The sequence below is a fragment of the Excalfactoria chinensis genome, chromosome 6 (genome assembly GCF_039878825.1).
Source record: "Excalfactoria chinensis isolate bCotChi1 chromosome 6, bCotChi1.hap2, whole genome shotgun sequence".
NCBI lineage: Eukaryota > Metazoa > Chordata > Aves > Galliformes > Phasianidae > Excalfactoria > Excalfactoria chinensis.
Window position 1 is genome coordinate 3,075,309 of NC_092830.1, and position 26,278 is coordinate 3,101,586.

The 26,278-nt window shown below is 40.6% G+C and overlaps 1 protein-coding gene across 1 annotated transcript in view; it reads left to right on the forward strand.

The window, feature by feature from the left end:
* Positions 1–26,278, forward strand: part of LOC140253690 (mannose-binding protein-like) — a 175,890-nt gene that overhangs the window by 80,657 nt on the left and 68,955 nt on the right. Inside the window, 1 exon segment of the mRNA XM_072339431.1 lies at positions 21,295–21,408. The gene's annotated coding sequence lies outside the window, so the exon portion shown is untranslated.

Below are 26,278 nucleotides of genomic sequence, written 5' to 3' on the forward strand. Positions count from 1 at the left end.
TTTTATTGAATGCCGGGATCTGCATTAAGAATGATTCTGCTCTTTTTTATTAAGAAGTACATATCAGGAGATTTCTAAGGTTTCTCAGCAATTGAAGATTCATTCCTTTTGCTCAAAGAAATGAGAAGAAAAATCATTTTAAAAGAGTGCTTGAGTGTATATATATATATATATTTTTTTTTTTTTTCCAGAAACTCTCCTGCTTTTTATTTTATTTTTATTGCTAATTCCCAATGCGCTGATGTTCCTTTTGAGTATAACCTAAGTATTAGTTTGATACAGCAAAATATATTCTCATTTTTAAATGAAACTCGGTATTAACGCTACAGTATCAGTAGTGTAGAGCGTGGAGAAAAATGGCATTTCTAAAGGAAATCAGGGAACAGAGGACATATTCTCCGCTTCATAAGTAATGCACTCCCTTTTTGGAGGCTTGCAGTAGGACCTCTACACATTTTAAATAGGCAAGTGTTGAAAATCTACCCTCACTTCAATGTGTTTATTTGTTGAGCCAAATCCTCTGCTATTCCAAGGAGGCTACGAGATCCCAAAGCTGTGTTCTGGTCCGTGACTTCTCAGTTATCTCCTTTTTATTTATCTCAGATTTTGTCCTTCTTGCTCCCTCGGCAATTAACTCATTAGCAAACTGGGCTACAGAGGGACGGGCATTACAGGTCAGTCTCTTCAGCATTTTTTCTTCTTACTTCGTTATTTTTCTGTGTTTAACCCAGATGTTTCAAGGTTAAACACCTTGACTCTATTGCTCTTGTTTGCTCCTTGTCAATTCATTGCACTGCTCATTTTTAGTACAGTCAGAAAGTAAAGTTGCCTGTGGTTTGTTTAGTTACTAATCTGATTTTGTCCTAAAATGCTTTATCAACAGAAGAAATTTCTTCTTGTCCTTACATGATGAGAAAAAATACAATATTGTTATAGGTGACATCTTGATCTTGCAAATCTTTCCATGTTTCTACATGCATTTCTAGGGGTTACTATTTGCAGCCGTGTTTTTTTGATGCAGATTTCCAACTACATGTGGATATTCACCCCTAAAGTGTCCCCCAGACATAGCACACACCTTGGGGGTAACTACAGTTATCCATCATTTTGGGGGCGTTTGTTCTTCTGTAAGTTGTGCTGCAGCCACGTGGTGAATTATGAATAATACTGAGGCTATTAATTAACATCCAAATCCTTTCTTCAAACTGAAAGTGCTGTTTATGTTTAAAGAAAGTTATATTTGGTGTTTAGGAGATTAAGCCTTGTTCAGACTGGAACTTAAATTCTCCCAGTCGTGCAGTTCAATAACTGGCCCTTGCTTGCTATCATCATCATCAGGTCAAGCTAAACACAAAGGCTGAAATCCTATTTCTATGGATGTTTATTTGGCAAAGTTGCCAGTGACCTCAGCTGGGCCGGGATTTAAGCATGAAAAGGGCCTTGCAATGATTTTTCTTTTCTGATTTGGAGAAAGAAAAACCTATTTCCCACAAGAAAAACAAGGAACTGGAGATACGGTAGGTAAATTATCACAAACTTCTGCCCTTCTCATATCTACCGGATGATGTTTTTGAGTCCTCAGTTGGAGCACTGGAACTAGGGCTGGTGTTAACACATAGAAATCTAGAACCCTCCTAGCTGACTTTGTGAACAAACCTCCGCTGCTGTGCGATGTAGGCTAGAAACTGCAGAGAAGTATTAAAATAATGGACTTTGGAGTCTAATTTGGAGAAAAAAAACCAACAAAATTCACTGTTCCCATGGAAAAAGAGAGGCGGATGGAGCTTCAGGACCTGCACTGCAGCTCTCCTGCTGTGAGCTCTGCCTGAGTCACTTTACCACCTGAGATGCACGTCTGAGCGTGTATAATTTCATAGATTAAGCCCACAGGCGTTCATTTTCCCTGTGTCTAACAAACGTGGTCTGTGCGGAATTGATTTTACTTGGCCACTTTTAAGATGAAAACATTTTTCTATCTCTTCAAGAGGCGTTTGTTGTGATAGTTACCAGTTTCTGTAAGTGTAAAATACCAAGTTGTTTGAAGTGACCTACAGTACCTTTTTCATAGAATCATAGAACCACAGAATGGTTTGGGTTGGAAGCAACCTCAAGGATCATCAAGCTCCGCTCCCCCCCACCAACACAGACAGGGCTACCAGCCTCCCCCCTTTACCCCAGCCTCCCCCCTTTACCCCAGCCTCCCCCCTTTACCTATTCTGATAGGGACTGGATCTAAAACAGTAATTGTACACTATTTTCACCTCTGTATGAAGAGCTGAAGATTTCTGCAGCTCTGTTATAAATATATAACTGATTCTCCCTTTAGATTCATTTCTGGAGGAATATTATAGGAAAAAAAAGAGGTAGTGCGTCACACTGAGTCTTATTGCTGGAGATTTTGTGCTTGTTTACATGCGCTAAGAAAGTTCTAAGTCTTAAGGATGTCAATATGAGCTTCCATTGTGTTATATTACAGGCGACAAACATCTACACGTATGTCTTCTGTGTTCATACAGCATGCATACCGTTTTCTTCTTGACTTGTGTGTTTACATGATCCATTTACCGCTGCTTAAATAATACTATCAGTAATGTGGCCCAGGCAGGAATGAGCAAAGGTGATATTGTAATGGAGTTTTTACAGTTCTAAGCTCTTGAGTACTTGGTTTCACAATTAGCCATTTTTTTTCCCCTTCTTTTTTATTTAGGGGAGCTAGGGACAGATATGATGACCAAGGATAGCCGCAGGGTTTGTGTCTGTGTGTATTCCTCACATGTCCCAATCTACTAAGAGAAGCTGATAAGGAGAAACAGTAGTTTACTGCCAGAACGTTAGTTTATTGGAAGTCTGGGTAGGCTAAAAATGAGCAAGTTCAGTAGTTCCTTATATGTGTGTGTGTGTGTATGTATATATTTATGTAGTAGTTCCTTATATATATAATGTGTGTGTGTGTATATATATATTTATATATGTATGTATGTATATATGGGGTATTTACATATAGGTCTATATATACCTAGCAGTATTTGCAGCTGATGTGAGCACATCATCTGGAGTTCTTATATCTTTATTTCATGGCTCCATTTATTGGACTAAAGTATGCTTTGGGGGGGAGGGTTGCAAGAAAAACTGTTTTTTCTTTATAAAAGATTGGAATGAGGTTCTGCTTTCATTTAGAAATAACAGGTGGTAATTTTTAAATGTTAGTTAGAAAAAAATTACTTCTTAGAAATAACTCCTGACTGTTGTTTGAGAATTCAGGTTCCTATATTACAATAGGCAACCCGTGGATTCATTTGTGTGCACGTATTAGTAAAAAGCCTTTGGGATTTTTCAGCTTTAATGAAATATATATTTTATCAGGTGACAAGCAGATTCATGGGATGATATTTTCTGCCAAATTAATACTCTTTATCCTGTTTGTTATCGGTTTGCTGAAGTGTCTGCTGATCAAACTTATTCAAAGCAGAGGGGTAACATGCTGAAAACTCAGGGGAGGGGATATCTGGACTCGTGAAATGGGTATTTTATAGAGATACAGCATAAGAAAGGGCAATCTCTTTTCTGTGTAAAGGGTTTAAAGGTTGATAAGAGAGAGAAGAATGATGCACTGGAAGGGAGCTAGACAGAGGCAGTCAAGATGTAAGAGGAAACGAGGCAGAAGGCGGCCTGGAAACAGGAACATGGGTTCTGAATTGGATTCAGATGTGAATTTAGGCATGGAAGATCGAGCTAGCATGTTCCTGTGTGACTAAGTGAATGCTTATATTTGGCCTTGTGCTTGCAAAAGAAGGGCGTCAATGAAATGTTATTAGTTAAGCTGCTTAAAAACACGCTGAACACTATGATTTTCTTCCTTAATTGATATTTTTGTATTTGTGCAGTGAAAACCTTTCCCTCACACGACTGAGAGGGGCTCCTTTCTAAGAGGTGGCGTAGTGACAGTCTCCAGAAATATGGCTGTGAAGGCTTCTTTATAACGTGTAGTTCTAAATCAATCCATTTCATTTTGAAGCATAGAGTTCTGCAAAAGATAGACCAGAACATAAGCACACAGGCTGTGGGAGCAGGCTGTGCTCAGAGGTATTGGAAGCACACAGCAGCCTGCCTTTGGTACGTCGTTTTGGTTTCTGAGAATTAGCACTGGGAACTCCTCAAACTACAGCCTGTGTTGGCATTATTGGTTTTATGGGTACCATTAGGCATGCTTTATAAGGATTTCCCTCCTTCCATTTAGGGTCAATCCATATGTTAGGTCTTAGTGCTGTTGCGATAGGGAGCTTCAAAATATACCTTTTTTTTTCCTACTTTCTTCTGTTTGTTTTAGCCAGCTGCGTGGCACTGATTTGCTTGCATATCTCGTTTTATGAGAAATAATAAATATTCATTTCCCACTCACTTTGTCTGCATTATTCATGATTTTATAGCTTTCTGTAATAGTTCTTCTCAGTCATTAATTTCTTGAGAAATGCCTCTCTTGGGAGGCTAGCGCAGTGCCATGAAGCCAGGGAGAGATGTCTGCCTCACCCAGCAGGTAGGGCATGGGGCAGACATCCATTTCCATTCGGTCCAGGGAACAGATGGTCGAGGAACATACCTGCGGGAAACCATTAAGTATGGAAATTGAGACCTGGGACATTATTTGTCCCATATACAGTGAGCAAGATAATCAGAAGTAAACATACCTCATTAGGAAGACTTGTTACTTGCAATTGCTGACATCATTAGAGTCCTTGGAGTAGTGCAAGATTATAAATATCTAAGAAAAAGCGATCTCTCATCTTCTGGAATATATGAGCTCATTGATTTTTCTCACTTTAAGTCTCCCAGGAAGTTTTGTAAATCCGAGTTAAGTATTTTCAGCCCTGGATTGGTTTTTCAGCAAGCAGAATTCTTCTGGAATATCGTCTTTGAGATACATGTCTGAATGCAGTGAATTTTTATTTGAGGCCTAGGAAGTCAGCCTCCTATCTTTTACTACAAGAAAACACAACTAATTTTCAATGAAGATCATACTGAGCGTGACTGAGAGGTTGAAATATTGCAGAATAAAATAACTGAGAAGATAAGTAAGTTGGGACCAAAAACTCAAGGTGGTGTTTGAGGAGTGAGCTGGAAACCAAAACGGAGGGAGGAGGGCTCCCTTCACTTCCCTTCTCAAAGATCTGCCTTTTTCCTTCACACAGGAGGGCATCATCCCAATGAGAGCTGGCTCACCCCCTCTTCCAGAGCATCCTTGCTCTGTCTGTCTGCAGATTTACTGCCACGTATGAATGGGGAATAACAGCTGTACATCCCCACTTACTCCTTATAACAATAGGTACGTTTTGGAGCTGCAAACTACCCAAAAATACTGTGATTAGTCTGATGCAATCCCCTAGAAGGAAAAGCAGAAGGATTTTGGTGAGTTTTCACAAGCGACTGATCTTGTTAACAGCAAAAACATTTTTATTTACACAGCTAAAATAGGCGGACTGTTACGTATTTTGCACAAGTCTTGCTGAGGTGCAAAGCAAGGAAATAGAGCCAGCATCATTGAAATGTAGATTCCGGTCAGAAGGTGAAACAAAACAAGAATTAAAGAAGACCAGACTTTCAGAATACAGCTTCTAGAGGTCATACGGACTTTTCCTGTCTTCCACCTTGTCACCTTACAGTGTCTTTTCCTTTGCTCATCGTTGTTGAAGGCTGTACTGGTTGGAACTGGGACTTAATTTGTCACAGAAGTAGTCATTTGGTTCTTGGAATGAAAGCATGCTTTTCAATTGCTGCTAGTGCATTTACTTTTCATACATTCAGGTCACTGGATTATTTTGTTGTGTAAAACAAATCTCACGTTTTGTGTGGCTGTTTTTTGGGTTTGTTTTTTTTTATATGTCAGAATAATTTAGTCGGCTGGTAGCTTAAGGATGTTAGTATTGGTAAGGCTGCAGGTTAGAATAAAGTGTTGCAGTCTTTCAGTATGATGAGAATTGTGGTGTTTCCCCTGTACGAGACCATTTGTTTCACTGTCTCTTTCTCATTGCCCTGCTGAGCAGCAGCCTAGGGCTCAGTATTTAAGTTCTGTGCTCGAACTCACTCCCAAACCAGCACTTTGCAGACCTAGGCATGTGTAAATCGTCTGTTTTCTTTGTTAGCACTCTTTCATGTGTTTCCAGAATGATACGTTTTCCTATCCTGTCACTGGTTTCTGCTAGCCAGAGTAATGAATATTTAATTATATAAATTTTCCCTCATCAGTCAGCTCTTCCTTGCTGTAATCTGTTCTGATGGTCTTGTCTTAACTCGCTGCAATTTGTCACTCTAACAGCTAACATGATGTCCTGCACTGAAATTCATTCTTTGCGATGTGCTCGCACTAGAAGCTGTCCAAAGGTCGGGCAGTTATCATTTCTGCACTCCTTGATGCATTTCTACATGGATTTCAGCCTACGGCTGGGCTGAACCCATGATCTTCTTTGGTATTGCTGTGCCGTGGGAGCATCTATCATTCAAACTTCTCTTTTGCTGGTCATATTTCCTAGATTTCTCCCACCCACTAAACAGCCGGCCACCTGTGGAATCCTGTCTCCTGAGGTGTGTTTTTAATGTGTATTTTTCTAAATGGGAACTCATACTGTCATTTTCTGCCCAGTGATGCCCATGGCTCTGTCACTGTTGTTTCTCAGCTCTGACTGATGCTCAAAGCTCTTCTGATTGAGTATTGCCTGCAAATTGCAGCAGAGCATTATTGAAGGGAAAGCAGAGCTTAAAGGTTTTTAGTATACAACTTCCCCCAAAGCTGAGTGCGTTCTCATCTGCCGTGTTGTCTGTTGTCTCCAGAGGATATCATGCTTTGCTTTGCTCAGAAATGAAAGCTTGTGCATAAAAGAAATAATAATCTTCACTTTCTGGCTGGTGCCTTTTTTGAGCGTTCTTTCCTGGTCTTCAAAGTATGAAGCTGAACAAAAATTGGTTACATATCAGAAAGCCTGGCAACGGGTTTGTCTTGTCGCAAATTTAACCCGCTGACCAGAGCCTCTGCCTGTGACAAATGGAAGCTGGTTGTTGGCTCTCTGGATAGGGCACTGCGTGCTGCTGCCAGAGAGGATTATTGTAGTAATGGTGATGAACAATAACAAGGAACACAAGGAGCAGTGGGTAGCTTGGCCACCGTGCAAGAAAACCTCGGCCTTTTCCAAGCCAACAGCTGACTCTCAGGGACCAGTTGCACATGCTCATTTGGATCTCTTATCCACATGGCTCAGGTGGTAACTGGAAAAGGTGAGAGAGCTGCAGAGACACACGGTGACACAGTGAGGGGGCTGGCACAGCCTGCTGCGAGGCACTGGAGGTGATAGAAGTGGTCCAGCTCTGGGAGCAGAGGCAGCTGCAAGCTAACGCTTCCAAGTTGCATGGGGTTATTAAAGGCAGTAAAATCATCAGTAAAAGGGTCAGTCTCAGAAGTTTCTCTCTAGCAACAAAAGGCAGCCTAAGGCCTCCAGCTTGCTGTTTGTGGCTGAGTGTTACTGCCTAGCGGGGGACACCTGCATCCACTAAAAGAGGGTCTTCTAATATGTGGTGCCTGCCAAATCAAACTCTATGTATATTATTCACTGACAAAAGAAATCATACATGGGGAAACTGGTATTCTAGCATGGAATTTTGTACCCTGCAGTAAAATGAAATAGAATTAGGTAACTGGGAGGGAAGGGAAAGAGAAAAATCAGACTGATTTTTTTTTTTTTTTTTTTTTTTTTTTTTTTTTTTTTTTTGTGAGCCTTCAGGAGCACTTCTCATTCCATCTCCTAGAATGTCTTGCTTTTTAATTGTTTCCTTGCCTGTTTACTTCGGGTTCTCCTGCTGCCTGTGCCACTTTGCAAGGGCGTATCTAACAAAGAGCAAGCATGAGCAAAGGGAACAGCTTGCATGGTTATTGCTGTGGAGGCACTTTAATTCTTGGACTTTCCCTCTTTCCTGGGGCAGCCGTTTAAGAGACATCTCTCCCACCAGGTGCACAGAATGCTCTTCCAAGGAAATGGGAGCTAATTGCTATCGCTTTGCTTCCCAACCTCAGGGCATAGGAACCAACAGTGGGCTGTAAGACCAACAACTTGGAGTACTGCAGTACTGCAGGCCGTTTGCTTTGATGTGTGTAGGAATTAGGAACACGCCAAAGGAAAGTAAAAATGTCTAATTCCTTTAATTTAAATGTTGTTCACGATTTTGCCATGAGAGGTGTAGCTAAATAAGAAAGCAGATGTGTGAAAATACTCCTACGGTTTGGACTCCGGTCACCGTGGCTTAAGATGGTGTATCTACAGTCCATAAATCTACCCTTGAGTCTTAAGGTAATGTTTGCTGTGAGTGCAAGAGAAGTGGTGTTCCCATCTGGCTCAGCTTTTTAACATCTTGGAATCCCTTCACTGCCAGGTGTTTGAGCTTTTCTTCTCAAAGGGGCAACGCCTCTGTTAGACTGTGGCCACAGCACTGCGAAACAAGAGCTGGTGCTGTATGCAAACCGCATGCCAAGAGGATGTCTTGTGGCAGGGATCCCTAAAGCAATGTGGACTTTGGTTATGTGTCAGTTACTGTTTTGTTAAGTAGTCTGAGAGCATATTCCTTAATGAGAGTAGGCTGCAAGTGACCACTTTGAAAACAGTATCATATCTATAGCATAAAATTCTCTATTCATACTTTTAAATGAAATTATACTGTAGAAAAGTTTTATTAAAACTTAAGCTTTTCACCTTACGGGGTTAACTCAGTCTTCTGCTGAAGTCTGCTGTAGGTGTTACAGCATTTTGGATCTAACATGCAGGTAAATGTGATATATAGACCTTCAATTATAGTTCTGACAAGCCAAATTATTGTCATCAAAGTTTCTGGTGCTCCAACTGTTTTTGGATCTCAAACAAGGGATCTGATCCTTGTTTAGAATTAAACAAATTAGTTTATATGGTAAAACGCAGTGCTGGTGCTTAACTTTGCATGTGCAGTGAAGCGTAATGCATCTACTTAGAGAGAGATGGCCAGCCAGGAGAGTAGTATTGCCTAACATGCGCCAGGTCTGCTGCCCTCATGTCTTCAAAGCACACAACAAGGGAAGAGGCTATGTTGGATAAGACGATGTGCTGAATAAGATCTCAGCTCTATGGCGTTGGCAGCAAGACCTATCCTTTCCAAGTCCTTTTCTAACATGCTTCAGCTTGTTCCCACAGTCTAAGAGGGAGAGAAAGACATAGCAAGTCAACAACACTGGTCTCCTCTCCTGTAGTCCTGGCGCTTTCCATTTGGGTTTTGGCTTTTTTGTTTGGTTTTATTTTTGGCTGGTGTTTTTTAGGAGGTTGAACTGGAAATAGAGGTGTAATTCAGACATTTCTTTAGTGTAGTTCTGTAGAGAGATTTATGTAACATATAAAAAAGTAAAACAGGAAAAGAATGATCATTCTTTCTCTTTTCCTTCCTCCCTTCTTTTGTTCTGTTAATAGTTTCCCCCAAATCTTCACCCTTTTTAAAGAAAGCTAATTGCTACCCTTCCCTGGCATGCATTAGCATTATGCTGTTGTCAGTCTGTCAGGTGCACTTAGTCAGGGTTTAATAGTCTTGCAGTGAGCTACAATTAAACTCTGGAATTAACATTTAAAGAGTGTTTACATGACTTTTCCTTTTCCCTTCCTCCCCCGCAGCAGTTTGCTTGAAGACCCAAGCTGTTTTCTGGTTTGTTTTAGTTGTTACGGGAAGAAGATGGCAAAGAAAACCATGGAGTTGACTTTCATTTAAAAGAAATGGGTTATATATTTTGCAACACTCGGTAAACACTATAATGCTATCCTTCAAAGGAAAAATCAACGCTTGGCAAGTTTATAGCTGCATTGTATGCTGTCACATATTTGTTGACATATTTCATCTTTCTATAAACTGACTATAACTGTGTAATTTACTGGTGGAAAGAAGAGGGTAGTGGTACCTCAGCTTGAGTATTTGCAGTGTCGTATAACAAAGCCATGAAGATTTATGGTCCCCGGGTAACATAGGGCCAAGGCAATTCTCTTATTTCTGTGTGCAGAGATGATTTCTGCTCTGTCGTGAATTCCCTGTTAATTAAGAAACTCTTTATGTTACTATGCACGAAGTTAAAACTCGGTAGTTGGGGAAAATGCGGAGGCTTCGATCTACAAACCTGATATTATGTTTGTTCTTTAACATGAAAGTAAGTGTTCTTTTAGATGGGCACCCAGGAGGCTTATGGAATGAAACCTTGAACCCCCCCCAGATAACTCATGAGCAGCACTGCAGCTGCACGGCTGCCAATTGCCATGTAAAGCTATTAGCCACAAGTGGCAGCATTATTGTTCACCTTTCATTCCTCTTTCTGCATCTCTCCCTTCCTTTCTAAGTGCTCTGTTGTTCCCTAGTCAAAGCTGTTACTAGAAGTTTTGTCTCTTGTGATTAACTAAGCTAAATTGTTGGGAAACTACTAGCTAGCGTTGTCCAGGTGCTGCGGAACCTGTATTTGGATAGATGCAGTGAAGCATGTTCAAACAGAGGATGTTTAAATCATGTCAGGTAGTGGATTTTTCCTCACCATGGAGTGGGAGTGAAACACAAGCATTTGTAGGTGTCAAAACCATTTTTTAACCACCATTAGTATTAATAAACAATAGATGATTCATAAAGACTTTTGCTTTGCAGCTGGTATTGGTCTCTTTTAGTCAACTTTTGCCTGTGCAGTGTGAATTATGCCATTTATTTGGCACTATGAGAATCTTTCCATTCAGACTTTTAATGGCTTAATCGCTCAAGTCAATTAAATTTCCTATATTAAAGTGGAGTCTGTGGGAAGCAATTTGCTCTTCAGTCTTAAAAGCTAATGCTCGGAGAAGGAAATGCTCAGAATTCTGTAGTCTGAAGGATTATTTAGTCAATACCATTCCATTCTTAAGACAGTAATCCTATAACATGTGAATGTTTCCATTCCTAATCTACTGTGTTTTGGGGAAAAAATCTAAAGCATTCCATTTGCATTTAAGGTTATTTGGGCCATTGGCTTGTGTGTTCCCAGCATCTAAAGGTGGAGAAGAATGCAGTTCCCTGTTCTAGGCACAGTATCAACCAAAGCTAGAGAGATGAACAGTACCTGTGTAATGGTATTAGAAGCAGCACAGGCTGCAGAATGCTGTGTGTGAGTCATGCTACAGACAGACATAGTGGAGTTCAACCAGAAAAAAATGAGTGAGGAGAACCCTTCGTGGAGTTTTATGTCAAGTACTTGCTCTGAATCCTTAATCTGAGGGCACGTAACAGGTTGCAGGCAGGTACGCTGTAGGGTGGGTGATATTCCAAAAAGAAATGGAATAGTTCATTAAGATTCTGTGCCACACGAATGAGTAAGATTCTCATTCAAATGATCCTGCTATAACACTATGCCAGTCTTTGAGTAGCTGCCCTTTGATTAGATGACAGAGATGCTTCTTTTTTGTCTTTTTTTGTTAATATGTTCTACCTCATAGAATGTGTAAGCTTTATGGTGTTAGAAATGTAATGGTATCTTCTCATTCAAGAAAAATATGCCATAGCAACAATAGCTGCTTCCTTACTGCCTTACTTATGATGCTCAGATTTGAGATGGAAGATAAGCATTTTAGCAGCACTGGGCTCTGCATTTTGTGGTGCTGTATTCAGCAGATCTTTGGAAGTCCCCTTTATGTTGCTATGTGAAGTCCTGCCCACAGGCAACTGCTTTCACTGGAAATTGAGCTGCATCCAGGCTGCAAGAGGAACGAGGGTTGCAATGCCCTTTCCTGTTTAGGAGTCCTTTTGCAGAGTACTAGTTTTAGGCCTGAACTCAGGTTAGAACCAGGAGAGAAGAGTTCTCCAGTGGAGGTAACTAAGAAAGCTATTAGTTTTGTCTCTCTGCACTGAAGACTTTAGACACGAGAGATGTCAAGCACGATCTGTCTGTGGAATTTCTTTACTGTTATAGAGTATTGTGGCTCTGCTACTCAAATGATTTAAAGCAGTAAATCTGTGAGATACCAGGGTATTTTAATAAGAAGAGTCTGTGGTATTTTTTGAGGCCAATTTTTGGGATGACTGAGAATGATAGTTGCGTACAGCTGATCTCCCTGTACTACTGAGCTACCGGCATGGCAGTGGTAAGACATGGAAAAACTTGGATGATTAACAGCAAGAAGGATATGTGTTGTCATACTGGACTTGCATCACATTACCTCTTGGAGCACCGTGACTAAGAAAAAACACTGGTATCATGCTGAATATTAGTAGCCTGCATGCTCAGGAGAAGTCATTAATTATCCTGATTTCTCTATGTTACTTGAATTATCTCTTTTGCAATGCAAACCTTAACCCACACTAGTGTGCTAATAGAGAGACTGAGCCCAAAGGTAGTTTGCAGGAGCAAACTATTGTAGAGTTGCACTGCAATATAGACAGATTAGTCTGCAGGACAAGCAAAATACTGTTCTGTATCTTTCTAATCCAAGTGTGGAAAGGAAATATTTTCAGCATGAATTACCTCCTTAAAATGAAGAATGAATGTATTTGCGGGTAAGGTTGCGATAAAATATGTGGAATATGTTTTGAGAGTTACTGAAAACAAAAGATGAGACAGGGACTGATGGCGTCCATTTGTTGTTACTGTTGAGAACTGTTGTGAGAGCTGTGGCTAAAGAAATGAAGGCTTCTTGGCTTAATGAGAGGCAAAGGAATGTTATTAGCGCGAGTTGTCAATATTGTGGTAGGAAAGTTGCACCTTGAAAAGAGGAGAACCTTTCTGAAAGTCTGTGGAGCTTGCTGGTGTGGTTATCCCCTCAGTCTGTTGCTGCACACCCTGATGTTCATTAGAAATGCATACATGTGAGCTCTGCATAAAAGAAACCTTGAGCAAGGTGAGGTAGGGTGGCCTTGGTCGCTGTGATTTACCATTACTCTGTGGAGAAAAATTCACTGTTAGGTCAGCTTGTGAGCACTGTGATGGTTTCAAATAAGAGTAATGCTCTGGCAACTTAATGCCAGCAAAATAGAAGGCTGCAGGGACTGCATGGTGCACACTAATGGCAGTCCTGCTGAGGAGCCAAAACCTGGCTTTCCAGAAGCTTTATTCTTGCTCTTTTTGCTGAAGGAAATGAAAATCCAATTTGGATTTCTGCTCCAATTTTAAGCTGGTATTTCCAAAGAGAAAAATATATAAATATGTATGAACGTATCTATTTCCCTTCACTAAAAAGTGTAACGGGGAGATAAGAAGCAATAGATGCAAAGCTGCATGAAGCAAGGGTGTTTTGTGGTGGCAGTGGTGGGTTTTGGTTCAATTCTTTTTTGTGGTGATGCACTTCAGTAACATTTTAAGGTTTATTCTGTCCAGTAGTTCATAGTTCTGTTCCTCTCTAGCTAACGCAGCTCTGAAAGAAATACTCTGTTCTGTGTTGGGCCATTCTTTCTAGGCCCACAGTCAGATTCCCCCTCAGAAGATAACATCGTGTGCTTCTGGGGTGATAGGAGTTGATGCTTTGTCTATCGTGATTGTTAGATCTTGCAATATTCCTGAAATTTAATCAGTAACTTGTACTGAAATCAAGGTATTACCATGACTTCCAACTGGCATTTGAATATTTTAACTTTAAATAACCATCATAGTGATTTAATGGAACAGAGAACATATTCTATTCTTCTCTAATCCATTCGTCTTCACTCAGCAACTCTTAAGCCTGTCCAAGTCGATGTTTTATCTTTCATCCCTTTCTATTTGGGGAACTAATGTGGTGATTTTGCATCTACTTACGTGACATTACTGCCTGGTCAGTACTGCCACTGGGAAACAGTGAGTGCTTCAGGCATTTGCTATTCATTGCCACATCTGATAAATATAGATGGAAGAGATGGAAGGGGCTCTCTTGCAAAGCATATTTTAAAATCAACCTCTAGGCAAGATGGCTTTCCAGTGTTGGCTGTATTCTGTCCCATGACTGGGGTGTATCAGAATAAAGCAAACCTTCAGCTGCCAGGCTTGTGATGTACTGCAGTTTGGTACTGAATTTTGATCTTGCCAGATTTATTGGGTAATGAATTGGTGCATACTGACAAACCTCGCTTGGGGCTGGAGGTGTTTGTTTGCTGTGTGTTGTCTATATTAAGATACTCAGTACTCGCTATAGATAAGGAAGGGTAAGCAGGCTTGTTTTTATGATGCTAAACGCTGCGGTAAATACTGTCTTTTTTTTTTTTTTTTTTGCCCACCATCCTGCTGAACACCTTCTCAAGCATTTCATTGTTTCCAATCAATCAAGTTGCGGTAAATTGGATTTTATTTAGAAGTGTAATGGATTGGTTTTGTGTGAATACACGTTAGGAAAATCCTTTATCTGATAAATGTTCAACATTTTAGGAATGTTAAGACCCTGTTTTTTTGGTTTTTTTTTGTTTGTTTGTTTTTTTCTTCTTCTTTGTTTCTTTTTTCAAACTGATTAACCAGTGAAAGTGTAAATTTTTGCCTGTTGAAGATTAGGATCCTTATTTCCATTCTGTTTGAGTAAATGGACTTTTCACAATCGAGTGGCTATAATGTATTCAGTTCTGAACTTTCCATTTCTGCCTATTATTACATACATAATGTTTCTAGCATTATTGGATATACAGATGGATTAAGTCTTTCTGTGCTGTTTCCTCATTTGAGATCCACAATTGGCTGATCTGGAGCATGAGAAGTGAAGTGCGAGGCAGTGATGGGACAGATTACAACACAATACATTGATTACTAATTAGCTGCTCGTAGGTAAGCAGAATGTCTTGTACTAACATGAGAGGAATACAGCCCTTATGAATTTAAAGCTCTTGTTTATGTGGTTAAAAGTAATCTTGGTGACTCTTGAAGAAAAGTACAAAAGAAAGCATGCTGGGTATGATAAGAACGATGTGTATTTTAATAGTTAGATCAGTACTGAATAGAAAACCCTTGGAATTGTTTCCTTGGTGGGTAGCTGACAGTAATGCAAATTTTAAATCATGTCTTTCCATTCCTTTTTCCCTCTTCAAAACCGAGTTCACTTTCCTTTTACTTCCTTAAAGTTTCCTTTAAGCAGATATAGTTAACTGATAATGTTCTGAGGTCAAAGCCGCCACCCTGTCTCTTTGCTCACATTTCCTTCATCAGAATGAACTTGAATGTCTACGTAATGTGTCCCCCATGCATCCTCCTTCAGCCTGATGTGGGTTTGCCCCTTTTTTCTCATGATCTTTGTGACAGCTGTGGTATTGCTGGCTGGCCGCTCACTGGCTTGGGCCATGAAATAAGTGTGCAGCAGTATCTGGTAAGGATGGCAGTGAATTTGTGCCATCACTGTAAAACCTCTATAGATCTTTTTAAATGTCTGTGTTTAGAGCTGTGTTTATAGATCACGGAACGTAAAAGGCAGCAGAGCAGTCCTAGGACTTGTCTGTAAGAACTGAGCATCCCAGAAGTAAACTTGAACCTCCCAGAAGAGCATCCATTGACCCTTAGGGAGAGTCTCTTGCACATTTAATTGCACACATGCATTCTGTTGTGGCTCTGATGAAGAAATGTTCCTCTCTGGAGGACATTGCTTTCATCTTCATCTATAGGTTTCATAATTCTTCCAGTATTTAGGTGATTCACAAGTGGAACATTAACAGCAGGGTCTGGTAAAAGCAGGTTTCCAGTTTTCCATTGAAGTATCAGATACAGGAGCAGCTCATGGTCTTAAAAGCTAACTTAGGTACCACATCAGTTGGTGGAGATGTTTATTTCGTGGTGGCTTAAGAGAGGAGAGACAGGAGAGAGTGCTGTCTGCTGTGTTGGGCTGCCAACGTTCCTGATTACTTTAGGAAGCAGACTCTGGGAAACTTGCATTGCATGTAGCACCAAAACAAACAAAGCCACATATGTGGAACGGTGGGTGTGTATTCCAGCTGAAAAACATTTCAAAAGGCTGTTTATCTCATAAAAGCTCTTCTCATGAGAATTTCTAATAATTTAACCTTGGACTCTGCCTTGAAATGAGATTCGCTTCAACTGCTTCAAGGCCAGCAGCACGTTTTATGCAAATACAAAGCAAGTCAGAACTTGAAATAAACAGTGCTGACCTTCCCCAGATGAGAAAGGATCTTTAGGGATCCGTCTTTGCAAATCTCTTCCTTAAAAAATTAGTACTGAGACAGGTAAATGACCTCTTGTTCTGCACAGGCATGGCACTAAGTGTATCCTTGGGTAGAGATAGCTTCTAGCCAGACTTCATGGTTACAGCTATTTTAGTGGTGCTTTTGATTTCTTGCTGTTGTGAAATGTGAGCTGTTTTTACTGAGTTGTTTTGCAGCCTCTCCGTAATGCTTGCATTGAACATGTCAGATCTTGAAGAGCTTATGTGCTTTGCTGTGTTTAGTATGATTTTAGATGAGTGTTTTTTAAGGCCAGTGAGGACCATTTCATTATTATGGACTACAATTAGCCCTGTTGAACCATTAAGTTCCATGGTAGAGTTTGAACTGTTCAAACAGTATTAGAAAATATAGAAAGAAAATGTTTGTTTCTTCAAGTATTTCCAACTGTTCTAAGTAGAACGGTTCAGAATCAAAAGAAGACAGCGTCCCTCCAGGTTCCTGCAGCACATCACACACACCTACTGCTTTCCCAGGAAAAAAGGCTGTGTTTCTTAGTCAAGTTCTTTAGCATTTCTAGGAGTTGCAGCTACGGAACTACATGGAACACAAAAGCAGCTCAGTGAGCCTCAGTTCAAGCTCTCAGGAGCTGGGGCATGTGAAATTTCTCCCATTAACTTCTTTTGCCAGGACTGATGTCTCATAAATAGCCTAGGATTTCGACAAACTGTCACGTTCTGGTTTAAAAAATAAAACTAATTAAGTTCAGCTGAAAAACTCCTTGTTAGCTCTTATGTTGGAGTATTTTTCACGTTTCTGGGATGTGTGGATGTCACTCTCTGGCTCCCCCACCTCTTGCTGGAAGGTCAATGAAGTGACTTGGTTGGATGCGCACATCATGCTTTTATTTTAATTTGTATGTCTTTTTAGTAGATTTGGGTTGCTGGAAATAGTTACGCTTTGAGGACATACCTTCAGCCAAAGAAGCTGCTTATGGGAGCGTTAAGTACGTGACTTGACAAAGAGCCCTGTGTTCCACATGCTCTGCTCAGTGTGACTTCCAAGGACTCATCCAGACTGTGGTGACTGAAGCGCAGGGAATCCAGGTTTGAACTGGTCTGGCTGGGGAGAGAGGCAATAATTCAGGCAAGTTGTTGGTGATAAAAACCCACTGAGAAACTGAACAAACATTCAGAAAGTTGTCACGTGTTTTGGGCTTCTTTGGCTACCCAGGACGCATGGGGTGGTATGAGTATGTCCGTGACAGCAGTGCTGCAGCATAGCCTTGGATAGCAAACACTCATGTTCATCTTGCTTGCTGGCGCTGGCATGGCCCTCTCCTCTTTGCCCCCTCAGCTCCTCCAGTGTGGCACAGCCCTCATCTGCCTTCAAGTGCCATGTCAAATCTGTGCTGAAAGGAAGTAATTTTTTCCTGTACCTTTCCCCCCCCCCCTTCGTTTCTCTTGCTGAACGAAATGTTGATAACTGAATGGTGAATGCTTAGAAACAGTATCTTAGAAACCTACCAAAAATATGGCAGTGATGAAGGAGAAAGTATCATCTCTTTAAAAGTGAGTCCTTGGAACACTTCTGCGTATCAAATCAAAAATACCAAAAGCAGGAATAAAGGGGGAGAATCTGAGGGGGACTGTAAGGAAGGGGAAGGATTTAGTGGATTCTAGAATTTCATGCCTGGAATCTAAATTTTATCCTGTACTAACAATGAATTGAATCTGCAGTTCCAGCTCTGCTGTTTTTGAGTGTACAGTATTTCCTTGACAACGGACTTCATGCACCCGCTGTGTTGCTTAGTCATTAAAAAGAGGGGTTTGTTTGTGATCTACGTGACTGTATGTTTATACAAAGCGTTATCAGTTGAGTGAAATGCAGAGATGTTTTCTCTGCGACCATATTTGATAAGAAGCAGTGCAAGAAGCTCAGAAACCTGCCACCGTATACACCCTGGGGTTTTATGGTATCAACAGAAACACCTCTCTAAAGAGAAAGGGCTACAGCCCTTGGACCCCATAAAACCACGCTTCCTCAGGAAGCCTTTTCCAGATGTGCTAAGTCTCAACTCTGCCTCACACTGCTGCTGAGCTTCATACGTCTCCAGTTCATTCTAAAAAAGCCCTTTTAAAATTAGCAGAATCCTCTTTGGTCTTGCCCATTTCCTGTGTATTTTGTAGTAAAAAGCTGCTTCGTAGGCACTCAGCTTCGTAACACTCTCAGTTACCATTCAAGCGTGAGTGGTCTCTGTTCTGACCCACAGAGGTACTTATAGTACCTTTGATCTCTTTGGACCTCTGGTTTTAATGCGTATCTCCACTCAATTGAATGGTCTCTTCTGGCTCTGGTGTAGCCATTGGCTTTTCTGCCCTTCAGTAGGGTTAAGATGTCTCTGTGTAGGTTTCTGTCCTTATAATGATCACAGGTTTGATTAGGGCTGATGTCATGTTTAATAAAGGGCTGTGGATTACGGTGTGTACATTTTTGCTTCATGAAAAGTACAGAAAATGAAGCAGCATTTTTATGGCAAAGTTGAGTGTTGGATTTTCTGCTGCTAAGGGTAAAGATAAAGAAGGCTCTGAATGACAGATTTTGGCATTTTTCAAGTGTTCCTTGGAGATTAATATTGAAGACTCTTATTTCTCCTTGTTTTCTGTCTGTTGGGAAAGAATATACGGATGCTGGTTCAATGTGTTATTGTTGAAATTGAGTTGAAGTATTGGATTGTATTCAATAGGGTAGTAAGTGGGCTGGCCTGTGAAGCTCAGTAACTCTGTTATGTGAAATCCTGTAGAAAAATATCACTTATTCATAATGATTTTTTGCCTTTATGGAGTTCCTTCTTTCTACCTCCCCTCCCAAATGTCACATTCCTTTTTCTTTTCTCTCGTTCATTCTACATAAGATATGCAGGACCAAAGTTTCTCTCCTTGTTTTCTAGGTGGATAGTCAGCACTTTTAAGCTTAGTTTTATCACATCAAATTCAGGTGAGGCACTAAAGCATGTGAAAATCATTTCAAGGAAGGGTGCCATTCTATTCAGTTGGTTGTCGAAATTGTAAATGAGTTTTTCCTTCAAGACAGAGAGGTACATTTCAAGTATTTCAGGCTATAATTTCTTTCCACTTTTCCATCCAGCAGTAATGATTTTATATTGATAATTTTCTGCCTGAGGTAAACAGATTTTGCTGAAAAATATGAAAAGGCTATGCAATTTTAGCAGGATAAAAGAAAACAACCCATCATACTTATTAATTCCCAAGCATTCAAGGACAGAAAATACTTGTGCAGCAAAGAGTGCTTTGCAGAGTCAGGCATACGCGTGGTGTTGTCCTGTGTAAGGAGTGGGAGAGTCCAAAAGAGGACAGAGATCTGAAAACACCAAGGAAGTAAACAGAGCCTGTCAAATGGACCCTAGAAGGCAGATGCTGCTGAACCCCCTCTGTAATAATGATAATTTAATTGCAAGTAGTATGCATTAATCAGCGTCAAGTGTTAAGACTTCTTGAGAATATTACTGAAACTTTGGAAGGGATGTTAGTGTTGGGTGCCCCATAAAAAGCAAAGCAGCTAGGGTAACCAGCTGAAAAGGGAATAAAAGGGATCATTGACTTCCGTGTTAACGTGCATGCCCAAAGTACATGGTAGCTGTGGCTTTCCCCTTCATGTGAAATATCCATTGAAAGACACTGGAAAAGACACTGAAACAGAAGTTCTTATCACAGAAACCTCTCTCCTTCCCTTTCTGCTTAAGTACACGCTACAAACTAAACTGAGTAGAGTTGCTGTACAAGGAGACTGCATGGCTTTCTAGTCAAACTAGCACAGAAATTGTGCATGAGGGTATGCTAAATACCGAGGCCATTAAATCTATGTCAAAAACAAAACTGCTCGCAATGCAGAGAGCAGCGTGACATGGTTGTTTGAGTGTAGAGGGGCAGACTGGAAAACTAGGACTCTTCTCAAGGTGTGAAAATAACAGTTATAAATGCTGTCCTGTGCTCATAAAGTGGCTCTAGCTGTTTTCCTGTCACTTTGCTAATTGCTTTAGAGGAGTCTTGATGCTGCAGCTGTGACAAAAAGTAAATATATGCTTGTTAGTATGTTAGAATGAAGCTTAATTCTCTTTAACGAGACAAAACTATTCTGGCTTTATTTGCCGTACAGCAGTTAACATGGTGAATTATATCTTGTATCAACATGTTGCCATTCTCAGACAATGTATTTCTGAAGATGTTTGTGATTCATTAAGTCCATAAAAGTTTAATCAGAGGCTGAAATAGCCTAATATTTTATCTGCTTGTGCATTTTAATACCTCTGTCCCATTGTGGATGAGATGAGTCTTATAACATCAACAACAGCACACTGCACTGCCTGAGAATTGAACTCTGACATTTTAGGTAGGTGTCTGAGGCATGTTTTTCTTACTGCAACTCGGAAATGTTGCTGAAGGAGAAGAAAATAGATTATGTTTTTAAAGTCTATCCTTTCTACCAGTTTACTTCTAAAACTTGACAGCTTATCTTTGGGGGGGGGGGGGGGGGTTAAATTCTGCCAATGTCAGTGGAAGTCTATGTAAATACATTGCAGAGGTGCAGTGTGTTATACTAGAGTTACTTACATTGCAAACATACAGTTGTCACTTAGCACTGAGAGTTTTTACAGTTCTCATTTCTTGATTGTTTTTTTTTATTGCATTGGTGGTATCGCATTGTGGTATCCAATGCAGCTGCCCTATCGTGTTCCATTACTCTCGATCCATTTTCTTTTCCATTTCCCTGTCTAGTGTATCTCTCTTCTGTCTAGATCATCTTCTATCACTGCTTTACCCATCTTTTCCTAACCATAGCTAAAAATGAAATAACTGATGTCTATATTAACCATTAGTGCTTCTTTAGTATTATTACTATTTACTTTCTGAATTGTTTTATTATTTACTATTGTGTATAAGGGTTGGGCAACCCTGCCTGTGGCAGCAGGGTTGGAATTATGTATCTTCAAGGACCCTTCCAACCCAAGTCATTCTGTGCTTTTATGATTAGGAGATGGCCGATTCTGACAGTGAGTAGAGCTTGGTTTGTGTAACAAGAGAATTATTTTGCTCTAGAGTTTATTCATTACATGCCTTTTTGGTGTCTGTTTGGCTGCTTACATCTGTGAATGGTGGGCAGAAGCTCTTGTTCTGGACTGTCCTGCTCAGCAGCCTTGGTCGTGGAAATGGAGCCAGGAGCATCAATACCCAGCTGCCTTGATGGCATGAGGAACTGCCTCCTCCTATGCAACAGGTATGGACAGCCAGTCTTCAGGCCCTAAACTGTGTTAGCTGAGTATAAATGGCAAGGAATGCTTATGCTGTCATGAGACTTTTAGAAGGATTGTTCGGTTATGGAAAGAAAAGCTTTTGATAGAATTAACAAACGAGGAAGGGTTGTCCTGCAAATGCAATCTAAGGATACTTGTATGGTGTGAGAATACACCACGCGTATTCCTTGGACACCTCAATTTAGGAACAAAATGTTCCCTTTCATTGTTCCCACACTCTTTCTGTCAACTTGCCTGTTCGTTCTGAATTATACCTACTTTCACATGAAGATTGATTCAAGTTGATGAGAATCAGTCATCTGTAAGCGATGGCTGGGTTTGATTATGCTCTGCCTGACAAAATGATTTCTTTAAAAATGTCAGATTGGTACAGTGAGCTCCAAGTGAATTATGGATGCCTTTGTCTAATTGCAGCCTTCAGCCCATTTGCTATTTCAGTTGCTGTTGCGTGAAACACGTCTGTTGTGAGACTGGAGTCTTGTGGGCAAAAGCATGTTGTTCTCCAAAGAACGTAGAGGATATGTGACACAGCATTACACATCCAGCATTATAAAAGAATATCAGAGTGCTCTTAGAGCTTCACGTACAGCTTGTGACCCATAGAAGTTATGGTAAATGAGCTGCTAAGCTCATCTGGCAGGTCTAGCAAGCAAATATCTGTGCTAGCGAAGTAGCATCGTTTTTCATACTACATTTCTCTCCCCTTTGGGACCTACTCAGACCTCACACTGTCTCTAAATTATTAAATTAGATCTTCCTTGATCATCTAAAGGTCATGGTGCCTAATGTATGTTAATGTGATGGAAGTGTCAGGCGCAATTAGTTTCAGTAGTAAAACATGGGTTTATAGCCCCGAATGCAATAAATTAAAATGTGCTGTAGATTGCTGTAGTCAGGGAAATTTCTGTACCGTTAAGGTTTGATGGGGAGGCTGATGTCCTCTTTGGGTATGAATGGGGAGCAGTGAGCAGGAGGTGGTGTGACATGCTTCACCTCTGTGATAACTCTTACTCCTTGTTTAAGAGATGATATATCAAATGGACATAGACCTTCAAAATTCCCCTTTCTCTGTCAGGCAGTAGAGTTTTGAGCTGCTTGCATGTTCCTCTTGCTGAGAAAATGCCAAGGCACATTTGAGGCATCAAGACATCTTTAATCTCGGCATTGAGAGGGGCACATGCTGGCAGAGACAGATCTGTTTCCATACAGCTTGCTACTGAAATTTCAAACTTCTGCCATGAAAAATTCAGCTATAAATAGCTAAGGATGATAGAAATGGGTAACCTAAGAGGGAGTCATAAAACTGACTGAATTGCCACATTCTATGATCTGTCTAACGGAGTAAGATATGACAATTAATTGCTGTGGAATCTGTTTCCTGTCTGCAAGGAGGAGTTTGGGGGGAGGAAGGAGGGGAAAGAAAGAAACAGTAGCAGAAAAGCAGAAGGGAGATGGATCAATTTTAATTGTAGCCTTGCTATTGAAAGATAAAAAATCAATGCCTGGCTGCAATAGTTATCATTAACAAACCAAGCATCTGCCTGTAAAAGGCAATTTACATTTATAGGGTATCTCGAAGTGTTATAGGCTTAGACAGTATATACAAGGCAAGTACTTTCAGTTGCTGGGAAGGAAAACAGTTTTCCCTTCCACCTCTGAAAAGTGATCCTTCTGGGAAAACTACTGCCCTCCTAAGTGGCAGTTCAGTGTTTTTAACAGTCTTGCATTATTCATGTGGAATCATCTCTCAGGAGGTTGTGGTTTGAGGAGGGAAAGAGGCTTCCTCTTTGCTGAGAAGGCCGTGCAGATGAGTCTGCATGGAAGAGAAGTTGGCTGACTTTGGCTCTCTGGCTTCCCTTGGCAGAGGAATCCTCTCTGACTGGCTGAGTGCAAAAATGATAACGTTGAATCAAAGCCTTCACATCAGATGGAGCTGGAGGGGGAAAGTAAATAAAGCTCTCAGGTGCTTTGGTGGTTCTTAGCTCAGTACCACACAGTTTTCAAGGGAGACCTGCTGAAATATACTGATGACGAAAATATTAGGAAGCATGTTTAGTTCTGAGGCAAAGGCATCAAGAGAAAGTAGGGATAACAGGCAGAAATCATATGAGTGAAGCTGGAGCAGTGAATGTTGTAATGGTCCCACTGGGAGCAGACAATCAAATGTATAAATATAAGCATTTATAAGTGTTGATTAGAGTGGAAGTGAAGAAATGATGGCAGTGCAGATATGACTTTAGAGTGAATGTCAAATGGAACTAGACTGCATAGTTCAGTACTGCCATGAGGTGCAGTGCTGCAGCCAGCAAAGGAAAGGGAGGAATTACGGGCAGTCCTTAATGCATGCTTCTTTTCTTTCCTACCAACTCAGTGCATACTTTTAACACCCTTATTTTCCAACCAGAGAAGTCAAGGCTGTTCTCTGCAGTTCTGGCGATGGCTTTTGTTCTTCTGGGACTCAGAGGTTGAGGCTTGTTAAGGACTAGAGTCATAGAATCAGGATGGTTTGTGTTGGAAGGGACCTTTGAGATCATGTAGTTTCAACTCCCTGCTGTAGTTAGGGACATCTCATCTTGGCTCAGTTGCATTCCAAACTCCAAAAAATCTTTCTAGGAATTCTGCCCACAATTCATGAAAGGTGTTCTAGCATCCGTGTTCTTATCTTGAGTTTCATCTTTCTGTGATGCAAATCAGTTTCAAATAACCTTGCTGTTCTGGAGTTGATTTGGTAAGGCTTTTTGTTTTGCCTCTCGTGTCCCCAAATCAGATATTATTTTTAGTTCTAGGTTTCTTTACACCTTGCCAGTTGTTAAAATAGTGTAAGAGAAGGAGTTTTCATAACTTTGCCATTCTCCTCACTATTGCGTGTTGTACAGCAATGTCCCTTTTCTTGCAAGGAATAAGAATTGGAAAAGGGAGCTTAAAACTGGAAGGGAAAATGAAGCTGGAAGTTTGAGTGAGGCACGGCAAGGGGTTTTTAAGCCCTCTCCTCATAGAGCTGTGTTTGGCGCTCTGACTCTTGGCCAGCATGTCCCCATTCAACAGAAGGAATCATTGAAGCAATCTGTGCTAAAACTTGTCAGAGCCTAAATTAAAATGAAGCTATGTTATCTTTCCCTTGCTCCTAGGCTTTTGTGAAGTTTATCCTGCTTGTAAATCAGGGAGGAAAAATAGAAGGAGAAAAAAAAAAAAAAAAGGGAATTGTTTTGATGGTAATTGGGATGATTGATTCTTTAACTTATTTTACATGTATGAAATGAACATTTTGTGTCATTTTCGTCTCAAGAGGAAAATAAGCTGATGATGCCTTCTGCAAAAGGAGAATCCCTCTAGCATAATTGTCTTATGTGACAACATAAGCATACTTCTCTTTTTAATTAGTTGCATTTGTGATCATAATTTGGTACGTCTCTCCTAATCCACAGAATGATATAGAACTTGTGTCCCATGGCTCTCAGCTACATCGCATTTTATTGTAATCACCTTCATTGTAAGAAAATCTCTTAATTATGCTCAAAATGCTTTGAAGCTGAGAACAGTGCTTTAATGAGCTGAAACGTATAGATGGTATTTTCCCAAATGAAAAGAGAATGTACAAGGTTGTGCATGTAGTGCTGTGTGATTCAAAGAGTTTGCTTGTATCAGGGAGTGGAGAATTTGACTAGCATTCAGATCCCATAAATAATGCTCCCCGTGTTTCAGCTGACTGGCCACACGGCCGTAGGGAATGCCCTTATGCTCTTTGTGCATTTTCCCTTTTGATAAAACAAGAATAATGTGACCATAGAGAGGCTCGGTGAAGCTTAAGTCGTATTTTCCCAAAGCACTTGTGGATCCTAAAGGAAGTGTGGATATAAATGCAATTATTTATTCTTTCAGCACCTTAATCTTCTAAAGCACACGCCAGATTCTGTCAGCTTGGACGCATATATAGGTGTAGTGAATTTACAGATGTATTTTCCTGAACAGTAACAACACGTTGTGAATCTGCAATGCCAAGGAACGCAGGGGCAAAGTGTAGGGTGGGAAGTGTCATGGTAAGGTATCACAAGAGCATGACTGTCAAACGCTGTCCATAAGGAGAGATGCACAGCATCTTCAAAGAGCTTCAGGAGCAGATTTGGGAAGCTGGTATCCTTTGTTCACCTGCTTGTTTGTGGTTTTGTTTGGTTTTTTTCCCTCGTGTTTTTATATACAAGGTTTGGTGTTTTGAGAACACTTTGGGTTATATTTTCTTTTTCAGCTCTGTAAGTAATCGTATGAAAGCAGGCATTGTTGGTTGGGAGCCAGGGCTGGGGGAACGTGATGAGAGAGGGAAGCTGAGTGCTTAGAAACGTTATCAAGAAATACTTGGGAGGTGTTACAAAGGCTACTGTTACAGGAATCATCAGATAAGCTTAGCAAGTATAGTTTGGAGGACTGCAACTTTTTAAAAGCACTCTGGCCTCAGAATGTGGCTGTAATGGCCAATACTGACAGATGGCATTGAAGACGCAGGCAAAGAACCAACATGGTTTTGATCCTTTACTCCCATTATAAGCTCTTTCAGCGCATGCCTTGCGGGTTAATTACTTGAGCTCTCACAGAAGGAATGCTGGCTTCTGGTACAGCAGCTTTTAGCAAGAAGCGGTAAGAAATCGCACATGATTTTGAGACTTGTAGCCTGTGAATGTGTGTCACCCTGGAAACTGCTTGCACCTGCAGGCGTGAGTCATAAGAGCTGAGAAATTGCAGGGGGAGTTTTGTAGCTGTTTCTGAGCGCTGGGTATTGTTCATCAACAAAGCCATGTAGAATAGAAGAGCTGTATTTTCACATTCCATTTGCTCTGGTGT